The sequence below is a fragment of the Myotis myotis genome, unplaced genomic scaffold (genome assembly GCF_014108235.1).
Source record: "Myotis myotis isolate mMyoMyo1 unplaced genomic scaffold, mMyoMyo1.p scaffold_m19_p_1, whole genome shotgun sequence".
NCBI lineage: Eukaryota > Metazoa > Chordata > Mammalia > Chiroptera > Vespertilionidae > Myotis > Myotis myotis.
This window is the reverse complement of record NW_023416313.1, coordinates 142,269,847-142,294,621: the sequence shown is the minus strand read 5'-3', so window position 1 is coordinate 142,294,621 and position 24,775 is coordinate 142,269,847.

The window sequence follows — 24,775 nt, the reverse complement described above, 5'->3', positions numbered from 1 at the left end:
CTCCTCTGGCCACCCGCAGGCACCCAGGATCTGGGCTGGCTTCCCTCAGGCCACCCGCAGGTACCTGGGACCCGGGCTGGCTTCCCTCCCCTTGGGCTCCAGCTTCATCAAGAAGGATGTCCGGAAAAACGTCCAGAAGATGTTCGGTCTAATTAGCATATTACCCTTGTATTATTATAGATTCCTCTAAGACAGAAACAAAAGTATAAAAATATATGAACAGTTACTTTCGAAAAATATATGAACAGTTATGTATGGCCAGTAGCTCATGCAAAATAGAGAGTGTGCAACATCATTATTAATCAATACTCTGTCAAATAGGTCCACAATAAGATACTCTTTGAAACTTAGTTTCTCAAATATGAATTCTGGTAGTTCCTAACATTGAAGATATCATTGACCAATAAAATTGATTTTTCTGTATGCACTCTTATATGCTATTGATAGTAATATAAAGTGGTAAACTACTTTGGGAACATGTTTGTATTACTCAGTAAAGTTGAACATATGCACACAATAAAACAGCAATTCTGCTCCTAAACATAAGCCCTAGAGACACCTTGGGGCATGTACACCAGAAGACATGTATAAGAATGTTCACAGCAAAATGTGTGAAACTGGAAACAACCCAAATGCACAATGATAGAGAATGATGAATAAATGAGCAAATGCCATTTCATATATATGACATATATAAAATATATATGTCATTTCCCTAATATATATATACTAGAGGCCCAGTGCACAAATTCTTGCACCAGTGGGGGTCCCTTGGCCTGGCCTGTGGGATTGACCAAAACCAGCTCTCCAACATCCCCTGGGGGTCCCAGATTGCAAGGAGGTGCAGGCCGGGCTGACGGACCTTACTGGTGCACAATCAGGACCAGAGAGGGATGCGGGAGGTTGGCCAGCTGGGGAGGGACTACAGGAGGGCTCCAGGGCATGTAGGGCCCAACCTACTCAGTCCTGATCGGCTGGACTCCAGCAGCAAGCTGACCTACTGGGCAGAGCGTCTATCCCCTGGTGGTCAGTGCACGTCATAGTAACTGGTCGACTGCCCTCTGGTGGTCAGTGCATGTCATAGCAAGCGGTTGAGCAGCCTTAGCATATCATTAGCATATTATGCTTTGATTGGTTGAACAGCTGACTGGACAACCAGACACTTAGCATATTAGGCTTTTATTATATAGGATTAGGGAAAATAAATAAATTAGACAGCTACTTGGGAATATAGTTTGAATTAAAACATTCAGTAGTATATAACCACTACATAGTGTACCATTTTAATAAAGCTCAAAAAAGAAGACTAAGTAGTATTTATGGATGGATATATGCAGAATAAAACTAATTTTCAAAAGGAATAGTCATTCTTCATGAGGAAGGCAAAAGGGAGATGGGATAGGCTGAGTTCAAAGGCCATATTCACAATGTTCTAGATAGCACACTGAATAGTGGATTCACTGTGTACTCATCGTGCTTTATAATTTACATATAGCTAGTGCAATACCATATGGGTCACTTAACAGCAGCGATATGTTCTGGGAAATGTATCCTTAAGTGATTTTGTCTTGTGAAGTCATAGAATATACTTACACAAACCTAGATGGTATAGCCTACTACGCGCTTAGGCTACAAACTTGTTTAGCATATTACTGCGCTAACTATATTCAATTATAACACAATGGAAAGTATTTATGTATCCATCATAGGGGAGTGGAGAGGAAGGAAAAAAGAGAGCAGGGTATGGCACAAAATTTGATGGGGATGGTGGAATGGGAAGTTCCAGTTTTAAAGGCAAATTGATTTATAAAATATAGAGTTTGTATGACAATTTATTAATTTTTATCTCTTTTTGGCAGAAATAAGTACCTTTATGTTTACAAAAGAATGCCTATACAAGACTCTGAAAATCTACACTAATAAAAGGAAACATGCAAATTGGTGTCACTCCACTACGCCCACCAGCCAATCAGGATGAGTGTGCAAATTAACTCAGTAAAGATGGTGGTTAATTTGCATATGCAGGCGTGGAGCGAAGACTCAAGAGGACTGAAGACTGAAGACGACTGAAGACGACTAAGACGGAAGAGGCTTGGCTTCCCCGCTGCAGCTGGACTGGAGAAGCCAAGCCTCACTGTGGCCCTAGTGGAGAAGCCAAGTTTCTCCACTGCGGCTGGACCAAAGGCCTGGGTCTTGGGTGCCAGAGGAAAACCAGTGCCAGCAGCCAGGGGAAGGAAGGCCTATTGCACAGATCTTTGTGCAACAGACCTCTAGTCTATACTAATAAAAGCCTAGGTGGCCCTTGCACTCTCGTGTCATCACAAGTTGGCCGCCACATATGGCCGTCCCCATGTTGTCACAAGATGGCCGCCCCCACATCACACAAGATGGCCATCACAAGATGGCCGGTAGGGGAGGGCGGTAGTGGGTGAACAGGCCAGCAGGGGAGGGCCGTTGGGGCTGACCAGGCTGGCAGGGGAGGGCAGTTGGGGGTGATCGGGCTGTCAGGGGAGCAGTTAGGCATCAATCAGGCCGGAAGAAGCTTTTAGGGGGAATCAGGCAGGCAGGCAGGCGAATGGTTAGGAGCCAGAAGTCCTGGATTGTGAGAGGGATGTCCGACTGCCTGTTTAGGCCCAATCCCGAGGGGTCCCAGATTGGAGAGGGTGCAGGCCAGGCTGAGGGACACCCCCCATGCACAAATTTTGTGCACTTGGCCTCTAGTTTTGTTAAAATATATTAAAAGTCAGGCAGCAACAGAAAGAAGTATACATAAAATAACAGAAATTAAAAACAATATAAACCTGCTACCAGGACATTTGAGGTTTTTTGGTGTGGTTTTTATTTTTTCATATTCTCTTATACATTAATTATTTTCTGAAAGCTTGGTTTCATTTTAGTTTATCTTGTTCTTTTCACATAGTTTGTAAATATTCTACTTTGTGGTAAAACTAATAACTCTCATCATCAACCCAGCCTAGTTCCCTAAAGCATTTTGAAATTTCAAAGTTAATTGAGCTTCAGAGCAAATTCATGCACAGAATTCTAATTTGCAGAGGGAAATCTGCACCAGGCCTGGTGATGTCTCCCTGGAGACAAAGCATCAGGTAGCTTTGTCAATCAAGTCAAAGTCATCATGTTCCCTTCTAATTTACTATACTTATTTATATGTTTACTTATGTCTTCAAGGGAGATTTGATTATGAATTATTTACTGTTGTGATTTACTTGTAATGCACCAATCACCACATCGAGACCAATTTAGGAATGATGTCTGCAAATTTCCAGATAAAGAATACTAAACAATTTATGGGATAAACTAATGACACCATGGAAAGAAGAAAAAATGTGCTATGTGAAATTCCTTCCTTGAAATCTTAGCAAAGTTTCAAAATTCTTCATTTTCCTCCACAAAGCTTTCTTTAATAATTATTCTTTATACTAATAGTTTCTTCTTGGATAATGAAATATATCTTATGTCATATATGACTACTAGAGGCCCACTGCATGACATTTGTGCACTCAGCGGGGGAAGTCCCCTCAGCCCAGCCTGCACCCTTTAGCAGTCCAGGAGCCCAGGGGGGATATCCCACTCACAGCTCCCCCAGGGAGCTGGCCTGCTGCAGTCGGACATCCTTAGTGCTTCTGCGGAGCCAGGAGAGGCTCCTGCAACTGCTGCTGGGCTCACCAGCCATGAGCCCAGCTTCTGGCTGAGTGGCGCTCGACCTGTAGGAGCACACTGACCACCAGGGGGCAGCTCCTGCATTGAGCATCTGCCCCCTAGTGGTCAGTACATGTCATAGCAACCGGTCATTCTGCCATTCAGTCGATTTGCATATTACCCTTTTATTATATAGGATAGGCCATATATGTTTTCTTTATTTAAATTTCAAGTAATACTGTAAGGAGTGATTAAGTTATCTATCCAATATTTGTCTATTATTTCATTAGAATGTTTTGAATTATTATTATTATTGCCAACTATAGTTACTAGTTTTTAAATGTTTTAAAAAATATATTTTTATTGATTTCAGAGAGAAAGGGAGAGGGAGAAGGAGATAGAAACATGGATGATGAGAGAGAATCATTAATTGGCTGCTTCTTGCATACCCTACACTGGGAATCAAGCCCACAACCCGTGCATGTGCCCTGACCAGGAATTCAACTGTGACCTCCTTGTTCATAGGTTGACACTCACCCACTGAGCCATGCCGGCCGGGCAACAATAGTTACTATTGAACTTATTGATTGAATAGCTCTGGGGTAATTGCAATATTGATCAAAATTCTTAAATATTTCATATGTTTACATTCTTTGCCATGTAATTTTGAAGTATTCTTTAATGGTAAGAAAGGGGACATAATTTGCCACCTCCTGGAGCTAGTAATGTGACAGGCGTTGGTCAACATAATGTTAGCAGAAGTAGCATCAGCAGAGGCTTGAAATGGGCTCGCATACTGAGACTTGTCCTCTTACACCTCTACAAATTCCATAAAAAGGACATTCCCAGATCAGCCCAGGAGAAGGACCAGAAACACTTGCAGCAGAACTCAGAAACCCCAGTAATCACCTTTGAAACCATCCTATATCAGCCAAACCTCAGTCACCCCCTATATGTGTGAGCCAGAACAGTAGAGCAGCCCATGTGACCAACCTAGAAGCATGAGCAATAAAATATTTAGTATGTAATGTCACTGAGTTCTTGTAGTTATTTATTATGCAATACTGTTATGGTGATAAATACTGATGCAAAACCTAACAAAAATATTTTTAAGAGAATTTGTAAAGAAGTAAAACTAGAGAAAGTTTTGTTGTAAAGTTTACTAGTGATTTTTTTTAACTCAAGTGTGATAGAGGTAGGATATTTAAGGTAAGAATGCATTTATTTATTTATTCATTAGGAAAACAAAACAAGAAAACAACAAAAAGCTTTTAAATACCTGCTACATTGTGACCTAGAGTCCCAGATCACCACATTTTGAAAGAGAGAAAATCATTGATATTCCTAGAACACTAGGTATTTATAAAAGCAAGGTTGGAAAGTTAGGTAGAGCCTAGAAAATTGGGGTCTTGTTAGAAATGATAAAGACTTTGGACTTTATTCAGAAGGTTCTGAGAATTGATTATAATTTGTTTAAAGAGGAGTGATATGATAAGGCTTATATTTTATAAAGATTACTCAGGCGGAAAGGCTGAGGTAGGACTGGAGTGAATAAAGGAGTCCAGGAGTTATGATAAAGCCTAAACTAAGACAGGACAGTGAGCATTATTGTAAAAGGTGTTACAGGAGCAGAATCAGATATCATGGTGAATGATAGTAAGTAGACCATACATTGGAGAGGAAAAAAATCCAAGATTGTTTGACCATAAAAACATGGTCAGTGAAGTGAGGGTGGGTACAAAAAGAGTAGTTTGGGAATGTGATAAATGAGTTAAGTTTGAACACTATGTGGAGATTATGTATTTTCTACATTCTGGAGGAGACTGCATAGTAAGTTAGAGACAAAAGGGACAAGAACTTTAGGTAGATATGGCAATAGAAATATGAGCATTATTAGCATATTTAATTACAGTTGAAACATGGGTGAAATGTGCATGCACAGTGAGACAAAAAAACAACAGGACCATTTCTAGAAAATACCACCATTAAAATGTAGATGGTAAAATGCATTAGGTTTGGAGACTGGTTCAGTGGATTGAATGGGAGGATAAGAGAGCAGGGATAGTGATACCAGCACGAGTGATGTGCAAGTGATCTAAATTGAATAAGGAAGGAAACAAACTTAGAATGGTGTGTTTTTCTTACATATGAAGGCAATATGTAGAATATAAGAAAAGTTCTAAATTGTTCTATTTGACCCAAGAATGAAATGAAAGGGACTAAAATTTGGAGTTGAAGATTTCACCTGAATTATGTAGAGAACCAAGTGCCATAGTTGCAGGTTAGGGTGACTGTCTTTATACAGTAGCCATATGTAGACCAAGAGGAGTATGTTTCTTGCCGCTAAAATTTCTTGGCAATAATCATGAATATAGCAGATTGTATTTTCCAAAAATAGTCATAGCAGTACTTTCACTTCTACATGCTCTTCCAGTACCTCGCCGCTTCCCATCCAGAGGCAGTGTATTATACCCCCACCCTTGAGTGAGGGCAGGATTATACACAGTAATTGCCTCAAGGAATAAAATGCCGTAGAAGTGACTCAGTGATGTCTAGAGCTGGGTCATGAAAGGTGACACTTACATACTGTCATTTAATGTCTATAACAACCTACGGAGGTAGGTTCTACATCATCTCCATTCCATATTGGAAGCTTGAGACTCACAGGGCTTGGCTAACATACTCAGGATAGCATAGGTGGTAAGTGGCAGAGTCAGGATGACTTTATGTGTAGGACTTTCCTTCAAAGCTGTTTGTAGGTTGTAAGCCCAGACCCTGTAGCCAAATTGCCTCAGTTTGAATCACAGCTCTCTCTAAGATATCATCTCTGCTAAACACTTAAAACAATACTAACACTTAGTTCATTTAAAATGTAGTGTATTGAAAATAATGGGTTTTGTAAAAATGGGGATATTAGTTTTAATGTATTGTTTTGGTAGTTTTCATGTACAGTCACAAAAGCTAAACCTAATTAAGAAATATATGTGCATTATATATCTAAACATGTAACATTATGTTTCAGTGTTGAAAGTTAAGTAATCCAGTTAAGTGAGGTATAACTTGATCTAATATAGTATACTCATTTTTTAAATTTATTGATATTAGAGACAGAGAAGAAGGGAGAAAGAGAGATTGATTTGTTGTTCCACTTATCTATGCATTTATTGGTTGCTTCTTGTATGTGCCCTGACCAAAGATAAACCCACAACCTTGGTACATCACAACAACACTCCAACCAACTGAGTTACATAGCCAGGTCTATAGTAAACTCATTTTAATTTAGTGATTTCTGTCCAAGTGTATAGCCCCCAAACGCTGCCCAAGAAAGTCCTAATAGTGCTTTTTCTTGTTTTAAATTGTGTTGTTGTTGTTGTTTTTTTCTCAGACTCCAGCTAGTTACTGGGCTATAGGAATTTCCTTTTAGGACCACAGGATTCAATTCAAGTAACTACAGAATATCATGACTTTGGTCTGGATTAGTTTAATTACGGCAACAGGAGGGCTCCAAAGCAAAACATCATGATGCTCAAATTTCACAACAATATTTATTATTAGTGATGTGGTTACTATTTTCCCTAAATCTTGAAATTGTTCATTTAGTACACCTTTCCTATGGAAAACAATAGAAGAGAGGTAATGTGAGTTGAAGGGTCATAAAGTCATGAAAAGTACAGAAAATAAGTGGAGAATTGAAAGCATGGGAGGGATACATTGGAATGAATAGTTTTGGAGTTTTTACTATCCTAGGTAACACCAAGTCCACTGTATAGTCACTGGAGAGGTTGAACAGCATCTCTGGTGCTGAGAGTTAATAAGTTGTTATCTAGAGTTCAAAAGTGTTATATTCATGACAAGGAGTTTGGGACATCACTGTGGAGGGGGAAAAGGGTGAATCACTTGCCAGAGTTCTTCTTCATGACTATATGCATTTACAACGGCTGTTTCTTCTGCCTGGGATATCTTTATAACCACCCATTTGCCTGTCAAACTTCTATGCCTTTTTCAAGTACCAGCTCAAATCTCTAACACTCTATGAATCATTGCCTCTGAATCATGTGAAATTAATTCCTCCAAGCTCTCTGATCTTATAGCATTTTATTCTCATCTTGATTGCATTTAACAGATTGAATTGTATATTTATTTTTACAAATACATCTCACTATTAGACTGTGAACTTCTCGGTGGTAACCACCAGGTCACATTCTCTCCTGTATGCTTCATAGCACATATAGTGCCTAAGATGTAGCCAGTTCACAATATTATGTTTATTAAGTTAAATATGGATAAATAAGCAAAGCCACCAAAGGAACACACAGGAAGTTATCAATTCTTACTCAACAGAGCAGAGAGAGTGTCCCATAAAAGGAATCAGTCAAATCCGAACCTTAAAGAGGTATAGGTTTTCACTAATCACAGAACGTTACAAAGGGCAATCCAGGCTCAGCAAACCACTGAAGCAAAAGCTAGCACGTGAAGAGGCCAAGTGCATTCAGAAATGGTATGGATTCATCATTCATTAGTGCATTCATTCAACAGATATTTATTGATCACATCTCTATTCCATGCATTGTACTAAGTACAGGAAATAAAAATAAAATAATAATACATTGTTGTTACCCTCAAGAATCCATAGTTTTAACAAGGGAAAACAAACATGAAAAGAGAAAAATCGCTATACAGCATAGAAGTGTTATTGCAGGAACATGAACTGAGCCGTGGGGTAGCACAGAGAGTGAGCAGGGAATTGAGCCAGGCTGGGGGGCTTGGATGAGGCCACTGGTGGGTATGATGTTTCACTAAGTATTTCAAGATGAAGAATGGAGAAATAGACCTTCTTAAAAAATGAGGAATAGCATGTGCAAAGGTTTTTTAAGAACTGCATTACAGAGGATCCTGTGTTTCCAAGGAAGGAACTACAAATGTTATTTTGGAGACAATAGCAGGCCAATAAGAGATTTTAAAGTGAAGAGAGATTATTCGAGTTTATTTTAAGAGGAGACAATGCTGCCGTGTCTGCGGGGGATGCACTAGAATGAAAGGCACTGGAGGCTTTGCAACAGTTCAAGCAAGAGATGAAGAGCAGGTTTGCAACAGTTCAAGCAAGAGATGAAGAGCAGGTACACATGGAGAGGAAAGAAAAGATATTCAAGAGACTTCGACATGGGAAACAAAGCATTTACCCTGAAAAGTGATGTCAGAAGTAATTAAAGATGTTGAAGAGAGAGAAAATGACTTGATTTGATGGGCATTTTTTATGTTTCTTGTAGCAATGTGAGCCGGGTTAGGAAGACAAGAGACCACAGGCAGAAAGATTGGTTAGGAACTCATTACCAAGGCCTAGGGAAGGGATGTTGAGGGCTCAAACTAGAACTATGGAAGGGGAAATTGAAAGAAATCAAAGGAGAAATAATGGAACAGAGATGTGAAAGTTAAAGGAGATGGTTCCTTCATTTACTTATTTATTCATTTGACAGGTTTTCAGAGATCATGCACTTTGCCTCCTACTGAGAATTTAAGAGTCAACAAAATAACATTTCTGCATATGGCTCAGTGTAGAGAGAGAGAGAGAATTTCAGTGGGCAGTTATATAAAGAGCTGATAAATGTTATATTGTAAAAGTAGAAAATGTTGTGGAAATATGTATGCATAACACTGAGAGGTGGTGATGTTTAGGCTACAACCTCAAGTACGAGTAAGCATTAGCCAGGCCACATAATCCAGGGAAAGAGAATTCTGTATGGAAGGAATAGCGTGCGGTGGGGGCCTTACTGGATTGAACAATTGTGTGTAAAGCTGAGAGGAAGGTAAGGAAATGGAGAATACAAATGGAATTAACTTGTTTAAGAAGTTTGGCTCTTAAAGAGATAGGTTTTATTGGGAGGTCACTGTGTGGTCTTGTTTTCTTTTTAGTTTTAATTTACATACAAGAAAATACACAGATTGTAAGTGTAAAGTTCAAATACTTTTGAACAACTATACACCCATGTAACCAACACCTCATCTACTGTATAAAACATTTTCATCACCGCAGAAAATTCCCTCGTGTCCTTTTCAGGTTAATCCTCGAAGGAAACCAGTTATCATTTATCTCACCACAGCTTAGTTTTGCTTGTCCTAAATATGAATGGAAGCAAACAGTGTCTGGCTTCGTTCAGTCAGATAATAATCTTGAAATTTATCAATCTGTGTTGTGTATCACTAGTTTGTTGCTTTTTTCTCTCTGAGGAGTATTCCATTGTATGGATGCATCATGCATTGCCTACCTACTCATCTGTTGATGAACATTTGATCACTTTTGAACAAGTCTTTTTACGGACATACATTTTAATTTTTCTAGGACTTCTGGATCATAGGCTACATGTATGTTTGATTTTATACTAAAAAAGTCAAAGTGTTTTCAAAGTGGTTGTATCATTTCAGTTTCTCACTAACCGTTGATGAGAGTTTTAGTTTTCCACATCCTTTCTAGCAGTTGACACTTTCAGACTCTTTAAATTTCAGTAATTCTAGAGTGAGTTTTTATTTGAAGTTTTAGTTTGTAATTTCCTGATGACTAATAAATTCAAGCATTTTTCATGGGCTTATTGATAATTTACATATGTTTCTTGTGAAGTGTTTGTTTTAGAGTTTTTGTGTTTTAAGATAGAAGAGGTGAGAATGGTTAGATCCATAAAAATACACATCAGTTGTAAGAGAGAAGTTGAAAATACACAAGAGAAAGAAATTAAAATAGTAAGCACCTGATGGGAAAGAGTGTGCCCGAAGTTCATAGCCTATGCTGCAAGTATTGGGTAAGTGACGCACTTGCTTCCCTAATTTCGTTGGGAGGGGCTCAGGAATATTTGGTCTTTACTACTGATAGTATAACTTTGAAAACATCTAGAAAGTATTAGATAATAGCTTATTATTAACCCAAATCACTTTTTCTACTACACATTAGCCCCTCCTGATTTTGAAATGCCATGAAATTTTGTGTGTGCTCCCATGAGATACAGGTGTCCTGCATTTGAAGGAGGCCATAGTGCATATATGAAAACATGGTATAAATGAGATTATCTAGTTTATGTGATTAAAATCAAATCAAGTTACTGACTCCTCTGAATATTAAAAAAGTTTGTTTCTAAAGACTATATGAAGAAAATAAATATAACTGATGTTTAGTCAGGCTATATAAAATATTTCTCAAAAGCAGGTAAGAGGATTACCTATACTGCAAGGGTAAGAGAATAAAAATGTCAGTCTTTGAGTTTAATGATAATCTACACCTGCATTTTGCCATTTTATAGTAAGCTAGTTACTAATAAACACTTCAAATGAGTAATATATTTTAAGTAGATATTGACAATATAAGGTTTTGAGTTTTAAATTCTGTGCCTGGTTTTAATGACAATATATTTTATATGTAATCTAATCCATAAATGGTAGTGGTAAACAAAATAGAAGTGACGGATTGTGCCAGTTGGAGTTTACTTTTCTTGACATGTTGATTTGCCTCAACTACTCACCCACAACCTATCATATAATCAATGCTCAAGTGTTAGTTGAGGTGTTATTTTCAGCTATATGCAGTGGACCACAGAAAAATAAAGTTTCACAAGTATAAAGTTCAACTGTTTTCTCATTCCCTTCCTTCTGTTGCAAAGATTATACCCAAAATCAAATGAATAAAGACAAAAATTATAGTCTGTATTTTAAGGTTGTTAAAGTTTTTTCTGTTTCTGACAGTTTGGCTTTCTTTTGTCATTTTCTCACTTAAATGTTGTAAACTCAGAAAGTGCTAAGCTAAGATTCTTTATGTAGTGTTACACATGCCATAAGACAATATTATTTTACCATGTCAAAGTTGTTTGCACCATTTGGAGCACATCTATCATCAAAACTCAATTAAATGGAGTCTTTCTATCTTCAACTAAAACAAACTGTTTACTTAGATTTGCTCAGTGTTTACTTCGCAAGAGGTAGAAGACCCAAATAGCACAGCAACATAGGTGTCTGGGGATATACCGGGGGTCAAAAAATTTAACCCAGAGAAGGAGCCTTCTGCTCTGGTTGCAACAAGAGACTTTCTTTTTCTCTTGCCAAGTAAATGGCAGCATTAGAATGTTATTCATACCTCACTGGGGTCCTAACAATTCCTCTATTCACACTGAAAAGGGATATATTCTCTTTGTTGCAAAGTATTAAATTTGTCCCTAGAGATTAGTGTGTAGGCAGTTTTCAAGGATGAAACAGGATTAGATAAGGTTTCTTTACTGAGAAAGAGTTCTGTAACAGTCCAGCAGAAAACTCCCTTGTATTTCTTGTATTGGAAAAAAGAATTCCATTTGTTTTAAACACTTCAAATCACAAGTCAAATTTATTAAATTATAAATTGACAAAATGCTTTTTTAAGGGGGTTTTGTAAAAACGAAGTAAGTTACAAATAGAAAAAAGTTGACACTTGCCTTAATGGAATTTGAAATTTTTATCTTTGAAATTGCTCTATTTCATTTATAATTTAAATATCTGTACTAGAAAGAGGTAATATAGAAATATAGGAATTATAGTTATCTGCTTAAAGATTCAGAATGTTTCTACATTTCTTAGCGGGGGGGTTAAAACCATATTGTGTATCTGCTGAACTGAAGCAATATTTATTAAGTTTTAAACTGTCAAAATTATTTTGAGTGCAGTTCTAGAATACATCAGTGGTTCATTTGGGTTCCACTTACTTGTTTATAGATAATGACGTTGTACACCATAGGAAGACATGAGTATCATTACCAAGGTTTCAAGAGAAAGATGTTTTATTCAAAAAAGAAAAAAAGTAGCCTGTAAGAGTACACTCTTTCTCTAAGTTATATGATTTGGAGTTTACAGACCTTCCCTGATTATTGGTAAAGCAACTATGGGATTGCACAATAAAAGTATTTGTGTTGGGTTTTTATAAACTTTACATGGTAAAGCAGAGCCTGGGAAAGGCTTTCTAAGCTATAGCATTTTCTTCTCCTTTGAATTTTATATCATTCGACAACTCACACTTTTGTTGAACGTTATGAACCACAGGGGAAGAGTTTATGAAATGAAATGAAAAGATTTGAAATTAGGACCCCCCGATTTTGGTTAGCGTTAAAAAATCTCAAGACTAAAAGATTGTGTATCTGGCATGTGTATAGATTTTAAAGCTTAAAAAACAACAACAACAACAAAAACCAAAATGGAAATATAAATTTTCTGCTAACAAAGCGAAAAAAATATAAAATAAAACCCCTTCCTTCTTGGTGGCACCTTGTCATCTGAAAAGCAGGAAACCTTTTGCATACACTTGCCTTTTCCACATTGCTGCCAGGTTATCCATCTTCCATGGCACAGCTCTGCTTATGTCAGCTCCTGCTTACAAACTATTTGTGGTTTCCCACTGTCTCCAGAACAAAATGCAGACTTTTTGGGCTTGATAGGCAAAGCCCTCTACCATCCTTCTCTACACTTCCCATCCCCACTTTTCAGAGTTAATTTTGTATCAGGCTCGTTGACACCCCCTACCTAGACTCCTCCACACTGTATTCTTAGCAATCCCCATATGCATCACTATGCTTTGTGGCTTTCATAGTATTGCCTATGCTCTTCTGGCTCCCTAATCACCCTCTAAGTTTTTGCTTTGTCAATTTCACCTTTCACCTGCTAGTACCTTAGGGCGGTAAGTATTTGCTGGTCGGCTTCTGATAGCTATCACTTTGTTGGTCTACTCTACACTATGAAGACATTCTGATGTAACAACCCTTCCCTGCATGGAAACTTTGAGTCACTTGAAGGTGGCTTGGGTAACGGCAGGCCAGGAAATCCCTGTGCTTGCAGGCTGCTGCTTGCCCAATGGCTCTGCCATGTTTTTGATGTTTCTCCTGATTCCCACTTATCCATTCTAGTTCAAAATGGAAAGAAATGTGTTCATGTTTTTTTACAAATATGATTGACATGGAAAAACTACGTGTGCAGTAGTTACACAAAAACAAGCATCTGGGTGTCTACAAACACTCACATATTGGACTAAAATTTTTTTCTCCCATTTGTATCCTGATTTTGAGGTCATGCAATTGGAATCCTGTGGGCTAGTGGTATTAAAAGACAGATGCTAAAAGAAGGTCTATCAATTTCTAACATTTTTATGATTATCTACCACTTTTGTATATTTCTCCCTTAAGTTATATTTTGAATATTCTGTATTTAAATTGGACTCTATTTCTATTAAAGTAACTGCAACTAATTTGAGAACTTTTGGAAAAAGACAACTAACATGAATGAACAAAAAGAACTGATATTGGATGGCATGAAAGAGAAAAAGATAATATTTGAATAAATGAATACAGTTTTCAGAGAATTGTTTTCCCACACTCACAGGACAATGTTCACTGTGACAAGGTGGGCCTGGGAATGGGGCTGGCAGATGGGATTGTTTGCTTCTTGTTGATGATGCTGTTGCTTTTTGCTCCAAATTTACTTTAGGACTTCGAGAACCATGGAACAATAAGAGATAAAGTCCTAGCTTGTTGGCACTTTCAAGTGTTACTTAGACTTGATAGTTTCCACCCAATTATACCTTTGAAAAGAAAACTATGCTCAAGTAATATAAGAAATATCTGTCCATCACTTCAGGGCTCTGAGAACCAAATATACAATGTCTCCTATTTCAGTCAGTGGCCATGAACCGTAACCTTACAGATGAGGAAATATGTACTCCAAACCCTCGCCCAAGTTAATAGACTCTGTTTATGGTAAATCGAGATAATATTTCAGGTAGTTCCACTCCTTGTCTGATCTTTTTATCTCAGATATAATTAAAATCCTCTTTGATAAGGCCAGATGAAAGATTAGATTTTGGTATTACATATGTGTCCCTTTGTAATACTTTAAGCAATAAATAAAAAAAAAGAAAGATTAGATTTTGTATGATACATATTTTTATGTAGTTCAGCATGATTTAGTTTTTCAAAAATATTTTTGGTCAGATTAAAGATGGTTCCTACAGCCATGCTATATGAAATGTGTATATAAAATCAGTTGATCCATCACATGGATTTAAGAGTGTAGCACCAGATTTGAAAGTAACAAGTTGAGAATACAGTATAGAGAAAAGATCATATATGACCACATAAAAAGATTTATCATCCAGAGGCCTTTAAATGGTAGGCACTATTGATTTTTTAAAAATATGTTTTTATTGATTTCAGGGAGAGGATGGGAGAAAGAGAAAGGAACAGAAACGTCAATGATAAGAACAGCTTATCGGCTGCCTCCTGCACATCCCCTAGTAGGGGAGCAAGCCTGCAACCCAGGCATGTGCCCTGAATGGGAATTGAACTGTGACCTCCTGGTTCATAGGTCAATGCTCAACCACTGAGCCACACCAGCCAGAGGGCACTATTGATTTTTAATCATAATAGTAGCTGGGTGTTTCCAATGTGCCATACATTGTGCTCCTTAAATACACAAACACATTTCTTCACCTCAGTGATACAATGCTGGGCATTCTTGTCCCAATTAGGCAGATGAATAAACAAAGACTCAGAAAATTTAAGTGATGTATCCAAATGCACACAGATAATAATTAGTAGAATTGAGGTTTTAATCCAGATATTTTTACTTAAAATTCAAATTCTTTGCTGCTTAAAACTACTAACACTGTCCATCAGTGTGGCTTGGTGGTTGAGCATAGACTTCTAACCAGGAAGTCAGGGTTCAATTCCCCACCAGGGCACATGCCAGGGTTGCTGGCTCAATCCCAGTGTGAGGCATGCAGGAGATGGCAGATCAATGATTCTCTCTCACCACTGATGTTTCTATCTCTCTCCCCCTTCCTCTTTGAGGACAATAAAAATGTGTTTAAATAAAAAACAACTAATACGTCTTTAAAATACAATAGCTGGCATATATTGAAAATTTTCAGTGTAGTATCAGAATATTAAACACTACATTTGATATCTCATTCAATCTTCATAACAACTATTAGAAGGTAGGTATTATGATCTCCCTTTTCCTGTGAGGATAAAAAAAACTTAAAAAGGTTTTAAAATCTCCTTAAGATTACTTGATTAGGAAGAAGTAAAAGTAGGTTGTTGCTTGCTTCATCCACTCCTCTATCCTGTTCCCCACGATGTCCTTCTCTCCATGAGCGCATGGCTGCTCTGGGAGATCAGTCAGGAGAGGATAAGCAATGTGCCAGCAGATGAAGGCAGAAGTTCTGTGCCTTTCAGCATCAGAGGGTACTTCCAGCTCATGCTTTCTGTCCATTGGAGCTGTGGCTCTGTTTGGAATGTGCATAACAGGAGTCAGGTGACAGGGCAACCACCATCCATACCTGGTCTCATTGGCAAAGGAGGGGAAAGAAAAAGATGGAAACAGAAACACAGTGGCTTCTGCCTGGAGGTTTTATGGCCACTCCTGGTCTTTTGGAGTTGGGGAGTGGGTGGGTAAGGTGGCACAGGGTTCAATAATCTTGACATGGTGATGGGCTCCCGAGATACAAAAATCAGACTGTTTGGGGAATAGTTGCACTGTTATCTGTGGCAGTACTGCCAGGAGGTGCATATCCATAAGATGACAGGATACAACTGTGTTGTCTTGATTAGTTTTTCTTCAGACAGCCTCAGCTCTTAGACATTGGGGGTGGGGGTGGGGAAGGGAGACTCACAAGCCAGTAGAACAGCTTTCATGAGTGAAGAAACATTACCATGTTGCCATGTGATGGGCTAAGATAACATTCTTCACTGGTACATAACTTACAGCTTAAGAATTTCTTCTGCTAAGGGTAAGGAACATATTTATAAGACTACATTGAGTGAAGAAAATAGCTATTGTCACATTTGGATGGCAAGAGGTATATTTGAATAAACACCTTAAATGGCTTCAAAGATATATCAATAAATATAGATGTCTACTGCACTGTTTAGAATAGAGAAAAAGTAGAAACAACCAGTAACACAATATGGGTTAAATGAATTATATTGAATCTACTAATAGATTTCTATTCACAATGATTAAAGTGTACTAATACAGAAACTGCTAGTGATATAGTAGAAAAAACAGGTTATAAATTAATATTGCATGATCTGTTTTCAGAAAATGTACATATTTTTATTTTAAAAAAGGTATATATTAGGAAAATAATTAAAATGTTCAAAGTTATCATTGGGTAAGAATTTTCAGAGATTTTTTTTGAAAGAGTTTGGGACAAGGGGCTTGACTAAATTGCAACATTGAATACTTAATACATTTAAGAAATGAATTAATAAATAACTATCAATTAAAATAACATATTTTAATTAAGTGATATCCAGAAAACACAAAGTAAAACTACATCTTTAATCATGTAGAAAACAAAACATTAAATTGAGATAACTCAGTGATCTGTCAGGTCAGGGAACAGTGATCATTCTGAATCATTGTTGACCACTTTCCACTCCATATTCAGTTCACATTCTACTTTCTCCTTAGACTCACCTTCTGCACAAAACCTCACATGGCCCTCGACTCCCACTATCCAGAGATCCCTGTGTGTTTCTTTCTCCCACTAAACTGTCAAGTACTTAGTGGCACGGTTGCCAGCTCCTTCCTCTTGGTGTCCTCTAGCTAATATTCCTGATTCCAGACTTCTCCACGGTCGTCTGTCCTCCACATTACTGGCAGAGTTCCTTTGACATAATACAAATTAAAATGATGTAATGTCTTTTGGAAATTCTTTATTTTCTTACCAGTTAGCTTATTCTAAATTTTGCTATAGGAACAGATAACCCCTAAGTCTCAGGGGCTCTCAAAACATGGGTTTATTTCTTCCTCGTGCTACAAATCACCCCTGGTTTTTATTACAGAGTTTGTAAAGGTACAGCAACCATGTCTACCACATTGAGGAAAGAGTAATGGGCATGCTCATGCCTTAGGTCTTAAAGTTTCTGCTTAGATGTGATGTAAATCATTTGGGTTCACAGGTTATTGGAAAATCAAGTGCTGTGACCAGGCCTGAGTCAGTACTCAGTGACTGATATTATCCTGTCTCGCTGGGGACTGCAGATAATTGAAAATAATAATAGTAAATGGTCCCCTTTGCATTTCCATATAGTTTTCACAGCTACTAATAGTTGAAATTAGGAAAACTGAGTAGGAGTTGCTAATGTTTACTTCCTCATAGAATGGCTATTTGTTTGCAAGAAACCTAATATAACTTTACAATCTAGTTTTGACAAAATTCAAATAAAAAAAGGATCTAAAGCTTCTGTTCAGGTCCATGTGACTTGGCAAAATTGAACTTGGGTCACATAATTAGCAAGAGGATACTTTAAAAATTGACATAGAAGCTCTGGAACATTCTAACTTTCCAAGAAATAGCCGTGAATATTTCTTAGGGTACATCAGACCTATTTCTAGAGCCATATAAGCTAGTAATGGCTGATGGCACAATCTAAATTTTCTAATGCAAAAGAGTTGTATACAGGATGTCCCCCTAAAAAAGATATACATACATTAACAGCTGATAGCTCAATTTTGAAAATGAAATGTATTTTAATAAACATTACCTTTATAATTATTCAAAATGTATGTATATTTTTGGGGACACCCTAGAGATGTATTCTCTTTCTCAATGGAGTCCAGGACAAGTCTATAAAATGCTCATCTAGTTTCTTAGTTTTTGTTATTGTTGTCATTGTTGTTTTACCTTTGGCTGTATTGGTTTCCCTCAATAGCCAGAATATTCCCAACAATTAAGGTGTTTCTTAAAAATGCCACAAAGCTGAAAATTTGCTGATTGTGTCCCTTGATTTTCTAGTGAGTCTAATAGCTACTGACTAATGTTAAGCCAGAAAACTTCATAACTCATCTTCACTAGATAACTATTCAGTAAACTTTACTAATGTACAACAACAAAAAGACTTGTTGAATTATTTAAAAACTAAGTGTGGGACATTTTTAAGAGTTCAATCTTACTTCATTCAACAGTAATTTGGTCTAGGTTTAAGCTAGAAGACATCTTTGGAAACTTCTTTTAAAGAATGGATAAAAATTATTTGTAATTACGTATCAATTGTTTGCTTATGTAGATGCTGCCAAAGTATTTAAGAGTGCTCGAGAACAGTTTTTCTTAAATATATTTATTTTACAGCTTTATTTACATTTACTTGCCTGGCAAAACCTTTTATCAAGAGCAGCGATTTTCAAACTTTTTCATCTCATGATGCACATAAACTAATCACTAAAATTCTGTGGCACGCCAAAAGATATATATATATATATATATATATATATATATATATATATATATATATATATATTTGCTGATCTGATAAAAAATTGGTATAGTTTTGATTCATTCACACTGGACAGCTATTTTGTATTGGCTGTTGTGGTTTTTCTATTTGAAAATATAAGTGGAAAAAGGTCAGTGTCCCTGACTAAATAGTCAAGTATTGCACATTTTAAAAATTCTTTTTGCACACTGGTTGAAAATCACTGATCTAAAGATATGAGAGACACAATTGGTTTTCATGTAATTGAAAAAAATACAAGCAGAGCTGTTATTTTGTATCACACATACAACGGAAAAATTCTTTTAGGAATATGAACATTATAAAAAGAATCTGCCCTGGCTGGGTGGCTCAGTTGGTTAGAGAGTTGTCCCACATACCAAAAGGTTGTGGGTTCAATGCCCCAGTCAGGGTATATAACCAAGGTGTACATACAGGAGGCAAATGATTGGTGTTTCACTCTCACATCGATGTTTTTCCCTCTCTTTCCCCATTTTTCTCTATGAAATAAACATGAAAACATATCTTTGGGTGAGGATTAAAAATACATACATACATACATACATACATGCATAAATAAATAATCCAATTTAAGATATGCTGCTTAGATGTAAAAAATGTATTTCTGTGCTCTTTGGTAAAATATTTGCAAAGAATGAAGATCTATATTAACATATTTAGAGAGACTACATATATGTATAGATATATAGAGATGGTTATATATAGTTATATGTGTAGTTGCAAATATATGTAAATATATCTGTATGTGTTGATTTAAATATAGATATATAGTTATAGACCTATGTATAAGGGGATTTATATTTATTTTTCTTATAGTTAAGCATTAGAGCTCGATCACTTCTCATTTCCTGGAAAGGTTGTACAATGTATAAATGCATAGTTTGGGAGAGAAGTAAAATACAGGGTACATAGCGCTCTGAAATCACCAGGTAGACCAGAGAGCCAAACTGTCCTTTAAGGGAAATGCCACAGAGAAAATCCAGCCTCTGAAAGCTAACTGCAGCCTTGGTTATGCTCAGCAAAGTTGCTCACTGTTAGAATGTATATTTACAAAATACCCAAATTGGTCACAGCATCACATGTTGACAGTTTTATTTGTATGTTAGAGATAAAAGCAGTAGGCGCCCTCCCTATAAGCGACACTATATTCTAAGCTTATGAGCCCACAATGTCTGTCTCTCACACGGTGATGACATGGGAGTGTGCTGCCACATTACTTCGTGTGATTTCCTGTTCTATACAAAACAAAGAGAGCGCTTTTAATAGTCCCGATATCATACTTCCATGTTTCAGTGGAAATCTTAAAACTGAAGGCAGGCTGCAATGCTAATTCAAGGTACAAAATGCTTTCTTTATCATTTCTGTTGAAAACAATTAAAGTAATACTTAAAGCATTAAGGTTAATCTGGAGCTTTGTTTTCATTTCTATTTTGGTTGTGAAAGTATGTCAGTTATAAGTATACCAAACTCATATGTGTTTGCTAATTTGGTTCAATGGATGCTGCTACTTAGAATGATCACTTTGAATTGAAATATGCTTACCAGCACTTCAAGTTTTAAAACAGCCTTGTTTTTTAAGCAAGGTGAACACATGATAACAGTCATTCAATAGCTGTAAATTTCTTAATAGTTGTATGTTACAAACAATATCGAGTACGAGTCAAACTTTTTATATTTTTTTGCATTTAACCTGAACTGGGTTACTGTATAATTTCAACATATGACATCCCATTTCAAAAGTTATTTTCCATAGGCAGTTATTTATACTTTTAGGCATTTTAATTTCCTGAATTAAAGGACGCAATGTAGGTAAAGATATTCCTATATTTTCAAGTTCTCTTTTGATTGGTAAGGGACAGTGCAGGCCCATCTGTTTTGCAGCAAAGAAAGCCCCAAACCATCTGTGTAGAACCACATGCCAGCTAAAACACAGAGATATGCACAGTTTTTTTGTTATGAAAAATTTTGCAGTATTTTTTTTCTGTATTAGTGTGAATAAATTAGCAACAACTAAATTAAAGAAATCTTTAGAGAACCTATTAACTTTCTAGTGCCTACAGTAAATTATATCCACTTAGAAATTATGAGAGTTGCATTGTCCCCATATGAATTTTCCCTTACTATTCTGATTTTGATACTGAAATCACTCATGTGCAAAGTAAAATTGTTTCATTGTTGGTAATGTAAGTTCATGTTTATAAAATTGTTTTGATTGAGCAATTTTTTGACTTTCAAACAGAAAATAATTGTTGCTTTTTTGTTTAGCTACAAATACTAGCACAGTAAAATGAATTGTATAGTTATAATCAATACATTTTGATTATTATATTACTTGAACAATATCTGCTTAGTGTAGCACATCAGAATGTTTTATGGCATATTTTGGAGAAGTTTTTGTTTTTTGATTGAAATATCTCTGCTAAAGTATTTTTTAGATTCTATCCCAGTAATTGAATATATAAATTAACTGCCAATTTTCAGGAGTCAGTAAGAATATTGAATAATATCTTAAATGTTAATTATATTTTGTAATTCTAAGGCTCTGATGAATATATTAATATTTTAAAAATACTTCTAGATTTAAAATATTTCACAGAGCACTTAATAATATGGCTTTTGCCTACCAAACAAAGTTGGCTATCTGAGCTGGGGGGTTTTTGTTGTTTCCCACCCCCCCCAAAAAAAAATCAGTAAAATTTGTGCAGGCCAACAATCTCTTTAGAAAGTCACAAAAACCATTTCCTGATCTTCTCACTAGTCTTCTTTCTTTATCCTGCATTAGCTTTTATGTGATTGCTATTTGATGACTTAGAAAATAACAAATAACAGAAATATGTGAACGTATGTCAACTCCTTAATGCAAAGTAAGTATTAATGAAATATGTCACTCTTTGAGAGACCTTTTCTATTATGTTTTACAATGGTGTTGAAAGTGCTTATTATCTGTTTGAAAAACATTAAAAGCTTTAAATTCAAGCAGCTCATTTTTCATTTTGTTAATTGCATAACATACTAATGTTGCACTAGGTTGTTTTTTTCAGTGGTATAATGATGCAACAATATTTACATACCAACTCTGGTTTTCCTTTAATGGTTTCTATAACAAGATCATAATTTCCTTTAGCGTAATCACTGGCAGATTTATTTGGCGTCCCATCTTCGCTCCGCTCTGGCTTTGGGGGCCTGGGAGAGAGCACACACTACTTTTTCTCCCTTTTGCCATTAAGTACACTCTGCTCAAGTGGAGTTGCTGCAGGACTGGTTACACTCCTGCCAAACATTCACAGTTAGAAAGCTTTTAGGATCAAGAATCAGTAGAAATCAACTGTTTCCTCTAGACTCTGCCCAAAATCTAACAAATGGATTTGCCCACCATCATTTTATTGCACAGTAAAGACGTGAATATGTGAAAGTGGGTGGTTGGAGGAAAATGTCATTTTAACTAGTTTCAATAGATTCATAGGAGAGGTGACATTATAAAAAGGAACATTATGGTGTTAAGGTTTTTCAAATCTGAGTGCTGACTCTGAAAACCGTGATTTCAAACCAGACCTACATCATACTGCCTGAGAAGTCCTTGCGACCTGCCTTCCACCTGCCATGAGCAAGAAATGCTCAATAACACCGCACAGCACTATAAATCCCTCGTCTAAATTTTCTATTTTCCCACATAGAACAATAATAAGGCCTTAGGATTTGTCTGGCTACTTTGCCCAATATGCCTTGGAAGCAGCTGAAAACATCGTAATATGACATTCCAAATTTAGCTCCATTTGTCCTGCATAGAGAAACAAATCAAAAAACAAAAAAACAATTTCAAGCTGTCTCCTAAGCTGAGCTGATTTCAGAGAAAAATACCATTAATCAGAGCACTACAGATTGGTGCGACTTGCTCTTTGGATGACATTGCATGACATAACTTTCCAAGCCTCTCATTATGTTTCCGAGGTAGTTTGTTAAATGTCTAGATTCGTTTTTGATAAGTAGTGAGTGGCCTGTTCTAAACCACAGGAAGGCAGAGTTTTGAAAAGAGAGACTCTGCACATGATGGAGTTGGGTATAGCTATGATTTTCTGCTTGGCTGGAACACAGTCTATGTATGATTCAGTTACAAGGTTAATCAATCTGAACTAAATATAAAGGGATATGCATCAAAGATACACATAAAATGGGCTCCTTCATGTCCCAGACGAGCATGTATTCATATGTTCTCACAGTGGTGACTCAGGCTAATTTCATTCCCTTTATGAGATCTCTAATGGTTACCTTGTGTGTTGTTAATTCATTCTGCTTGAGGAAAAGTTATGAATATGTATCAAAACCTATGGCATGGGCCTTGCAAAAAATCCTCAGCGTAATAAAAACTGACATAATTATTATTGCAAGCAACAAATGAAACATTTGATATTTTATTAAAATGTCCTGATAATAATTGAAACTCAGAGCAGGGTTTATTTCAATTAACTTGGGGAGCAAAATAAATATTTAACTTACTTAGCATTCACAATTAAGGCCTATAATTTAAATGAGATGTAATTCGTTTCCTCTCTTAAGTGATACCATGCTCGACACAGCGTGGGCCAGAGCTTTGTCTTACTTTACTCATTCAGCGGCCCTCTGGTTTAGAAGGTCTTTCTCTTTCTTTACTTAATCTGTTCAAAAAGAGTCAAACAACTGCTCCAGTACCTGCGTAGTCAAGACTTTATTCTATTTTATAATGTATGTCTGCTTATTAAAGTTTTCAAGACATCCTAGACTTAGGCAAACAGTGTCCAAATGTACCATATTTAGCTTCTATCTCAAAATCTCCCGAGCTGTCAATTTAGGTGTTAAAGAGACCATTTGTAAAGCTTGGCTGGGAATTGCCATTATTGACTGGAATGTGTGTTTATCATTACATTCAATGATGAAAGTGGAACATGTAGCATATGAATAAATGTCAGCAGATGTTTCTTTTAAATGGCCTGATTTCAACCTCCTGTTGTTTGTCTTGAATACAAATATTAAAAAAAGGGAAAAAAGGCAGAATTTTTTTATGACATAAGTGCAAGGGTAGTTAGATTTTTTTGAAAAACAACAAAATAATGGCTAGAATATCAGCCTGAGAGAGGAAAGTAGAATTAAGAGTTGGTTGGCTGTGTTTGACTACTGTTGTGGGCTTTTAAATAGATTTAGCAAAAGGAGAGATTTGCAGTGTATGGTTATAACAAAATTTAATCTCACCGATTTTTGCACTTAACAGCTGTTATTAATGATTTTTAAAAATAGCTGAATTTGATTACTGCACGGAGGGTGTTCAACTTGGGTAAGGGTCTAAAAGTCTTTCTCTCCTTTTGGAGACATTGAGTGGAAATACTCAGTAGCAAATAGACATTGTTTTCTAACAACTCTTACTTTGAAAGATAGACATCAAACATAGAAAGTGTATTTTACATATTTTAGTGAGGAAAAGGCAACATAAACTCACTGTATACAAGTGAAACAGACATGGTAGATGGAAAGACACAGACTCGTCCTTTGTTCACGTCCACAGCGATTTCTGTGAATGTACTATATTTAGCAGAACCCCTGTGGTGCTTTGGGGGCTGTAAATATTTGGGCGTCATTTGAAGAGGTGTAAAATGACTGGAGACAAATTCTGGGTGGGCTGTAAGAGCAGGAAATGTTACTTGAAAAATCAGGCACTCATATTAAATTTCCAACATGAGTGGTCTAAAATACTCCAGAGAAAATTTTCCAATAGAATATCTTATAATAAAATTGTTCAGAATTGGTCGCCATTTCCACTTTATTTAAATGATAATCATTTGTACTTCAGATCGTAAGGA